This window comes from Podarcis tiliguerta (assembly GCF_965153285.1).
Source record: "Podarcis tiliguerta genome assembly, chromosome: 1".
NCBI classification, from domain to species: Eukaryota; Metazoa; Chordata; class Lepidosauria; order Squamata; family Lacertidae; genus Podarcis; species Podarcis tiliguerta.
Genome location: NC_139534.1, coordinates 654,589 through 658,688, shown reverse-complemented (window position 1 = coordinate 658,688; position 4,100 = coordinate 654,589).

The window sequence follows — 4,100 nt, the reverse complement described above, 5'->3', positions numbered from 1 at the left end:
TGTTACCATGCGCCATCTGTTTTAGCCATTTGCCCCTGTTGCCAGGGGCAGAAGGGCAAAAGAGCAAAAGGGCAAAAAGGGCAAAGGGTGATCTGGTAATTAAGGTGCCTTGTCGAGGCAAATGTAAGACATATGACTACCTGTCTGCCATTTATGGATAGAAGGAAATATAGCTCTTTGTCTCCCATAAAAGGTAATAGGAAATGGGTGTATCTTTTATGATTGATTCTAGCAAACAGCCAATAGGAATTTCAACCAGGCTGATTGGACAGAGGCAGCCAAAGGAGGAGTAAGGGGGCTGGGCTGAGGAAATATAAGTGCTGGCCACCAGGGCTGGAGTGTGCAGAGCTTTTGGTAACCATATACCACTGTGCCTATCATTTATTTGTCTGACAAATAAATTATTATTTTAATTTCTCTATTGCTGCATTGAATATTTCATTCCAGCTAAGCGTTAACCACAAGCAGGGTGCTACACCATCTTGTGGCTCGCCTCAGGTGCCAAAATGTCTTGGGCTGGCTCTGCCTAGACATATAAAGACTGGTGCTTTTATGTGGGGCTGGCCCCAAACATTTTGCTGCCTGAGGCAAAGGACAAGATGGTGGCTCTCCCCCATTGCACATACAAAAATCAACTGGAATGACAGTTAAATCTTAATCCTCCCTGTTGACAGGACAGTGTCTCCACTGCCTTAGAGGGCACAGGCAGGCTGTATGGCTCAGACAATTCTGCCCTCCCCAGCCTAACCCTAACCCTAAAACAACCGCTAACCCTAACCGTACCCCTAGCTCAAAGCCTAAGCCTAACCCTAAACCAAAATTTACCCTAATCCTAACCCTAAAACAAACCTTAACCCCAGTGCTTTTTTTCTAGAAAAATAGGTGCTGGTACATGGAGTTGTTGCAGTAACCGTCACACTTTTTAACCAAAAAAAGAGAGGTGCCAGTACTACGTAGAGTTAGGATTGGGGCCAGGGCTAGGGCTAGGGTTAGGGTTACGTTTGGGTTTAGGGTTAGGGTTAGGGTTGGGGTTGGGGTTGGGGTTGGGGTTAGGGTCAGAGTCAGAGTCAGAGTCAGTGTTAGGGTTATGGTTATGGTTACAGTTAGTTGTTTGTTGTTCAGTTGTTTAGTCGTGTCCGACTCTTTGCGACCCCATGGACCAGAGCACGCCAGGCATTCCTGTCTTCCACTGCCTCCTGCAGTTTGGTCAAACTCATGCTGGTAGCTTCAAGAACACTGTCCAACCATCTCATCCTCTGTTGTCCCCTTCTCCTTGTGCCCTCAGTATTAGGGTTAAAAGGTTAAGATTTTTTGGGTTACGGTTAGGTTTTTTTAGGGTTAGAGTTAGGGTTGGAGTTGTGTTGGGTTAGGTTTAGGGTTGGGGTTAGGGTTGGGGTTGGGGGTTGACTTAGGGTTGTGTTTGGTTTAGGGTTAGGGTTAGGTTTTTTAGTTTTAGGGTGAGGGTAAGGGTTAAGGCTTAGCCTTAGGTTTAGGTTTAGGCTTATTGTTTGGTTTAGGGTTGGGTCTACGGTTAGGGTTAGAATTTTAGTTTGGTTTAGGGTTAGGGTTTTTTAGTGGTGGTTTAGTGTTATGGACCAGATTTGGGTTAGGGTTTGTTTTTCGCTGAGTGTTAGGGATAGGGTTAGTTTTAAGGTTAGGGTTAGGATTCCTGCTTGGGTTAGGTTTAGGGTCAGAGTCAGTGTTAGGGTTATAGTTATGGTTACTGTCAGTATTAGGGTTAAGGGTTAGAATTAGGGTTTTTCAGGTTAAGGTTAGGGTTAGGGTTTTGTTTAGATTTAGGGTCTAGGTTAGGATTTGTGTTAGGGTTAGTGTCAGTGTTAGGGTTAGGGTTACAATTAGGGTTAAGGGTTAGTGTAAGGGTTTGTTTTAGGTTTAGGATATGTTTTAGTGTTAGGGTTTCTTTTATGGTTGGGTTAGGGTTATGGTAAGGGTAAGTTTAATGGTTGGGCTTAATGGTTAGGGTTACGCTCAGGCTCAGGGTTAGGGTTAGGGTTTGGTTTATATTTAGCATTAGGGTTTGGTTTAATTTTGGGGTCATGGTTATGGTTGTGGTTATGGTTAGAGTTAGGTATGTGCCACCACAGTAACAGCACAACGAACTGAAGCATCTTTGTTTTTTGCAGAATGTGGGAAGCAATGGAGATACAGGGGCAGTGAAGTGCCTAGGGAAAGCTGTTGAGTGCAGGCCGTATGTAGCTATTCTGGACAATTAATTTCTCATACTGATCCTTGTACAGTGCTTGCACAAATCCAAGTTAGCATCTCCATTCAGCCACATAGCTCACCCGACTATTTAGTCCAGTTTTACTGGCAATGGTCATTTTAATAGGTCCAATTAATGTGCAATCATGACACATGTGTCATGCTGGATCCAGAAGGCAGAACAGGGTTACCTATGGTGTGTTTATATGCACCACTGATGCATGCGGGAGACAAGAACGGAAGGAACCCCCTCGTGAAACGGTCACCACATATTGAAGCATTTTTATTATGCTCTTCAGCTAAGGGCTCCCAGAGTGGCTTAAAATGATCTGTTATGAGATCTGCCTCTTTCAACCTAACATGCTTCACAGCCCAGGGCTGTTTGGGGGTTTTGCTGAGGAAATCCACAAAGGATTTTTTTTGTACCACATCCATATAGGATAACAGATGTCCTGCCTTGCAAATTATCTCTATTCCTTCTCTGATGTAGATGTGGCTGGTCCATGTTATTGGCTGGCTGCCACAGTATTTCTTTCCATATGATGCAAACTTCACAGAAATTCAAGGAAGAGAGACAAAAATGTCTTCAGAGTATTCTATTAAGATGCATAGCATCAGAGGTTTTTTTCCAGCCAGTCTCACTGACTGGTGACAAACAGTTTTCTGAGAGACCTGAATGCAATACACGAGAGGTTTCTCTTTTCTTGGGGTACAAATACATTTCTTCTGGCTGAGAGTCACCTCAAGTCAGATTCTGCAGGCAATATCATATAATATATATAACAATATAATAAAAAACTTGAACAACCTGCTTACAAGAGGCAAAAGTAGTATTATGAGGGTATACTCTGGATCCCTCTTTCCTGCTAGCCTCAAAATACTAGTTGCCTGTCATCAATATTTGTTTTTAATATGTTCTCCTGCACTGCCATCTTGTGGTTACGTGTAAAGAACAGTGTTGCTTTGCCACAGCCCAGCAGAAGTTCAGATAGAAATTTTACTGCAGAAGGCTGCCAGTTAGCACATAATTGGTGAATAACTACTGAAAATCTAACAATAGTCAATTGTTCTCTTAATAAGTGATGAACTGTGTAACATGTTAAGAACCATTAACAGTAACTCCTGAAACTATGAATACGTGAAAAAGTCTGCTTCTCTTTCACTGTAATCTTTTTCATGACTAACAGACACTAACTGCTTTGGAATGTTTCGAGCTAATATTCATGGCTCCTTGCCAGCATTCTGTGCGGGTGTCTGAATATATATATTTTAGTATTCTGCAAGAAGGCTTTTAAAATAACATCTGCCATGGATGCTTTGAGATTCTTGCATTGCAGGGGGCTGGACTAGATGACCCTTGGTGCCCTTCCCAACTGTACAATTCTACAATTCCATGATTCGAAGCAGAGGTTGGGCAGCCACTGAAGCTTTCGTTTGCGGGAGGCACACTGTCTGCAACCCTGCGGAGGTTTGCTTGGTGCTTTCATTACATATGTTGAGGAGCCAGGTGAAAGCATTTCTCTTCAACTGAGAGGATTAACATTCTACAGCTTTTAAAACGCATTTGCGGGAGCGTGTGTTGGCTTGTGTTTGATTTATTACAGTATTCTTGTTTTGTATTTTGCTGCTGTGAACGGCTCCGTCAACTACAAATTTAATAAATGCCACTACTGCTAGCGGGGGCGATTCCTGAGCCGAGGCCGGATGGATGCTTTATTTGAGATTCCTGCGTTGCAGGGGGTTGGGATAGATGACCCTGGGGACCCCCCCCGCCCCCGTTCCAACTCTGCAGTTCTACCGCAAAAGCAGACCATTTCCTGGCACCCTTCCCTGCGGAATGAGCCTCCTGAAGCTCTCCTGCCTGCCCATCCCGGGCT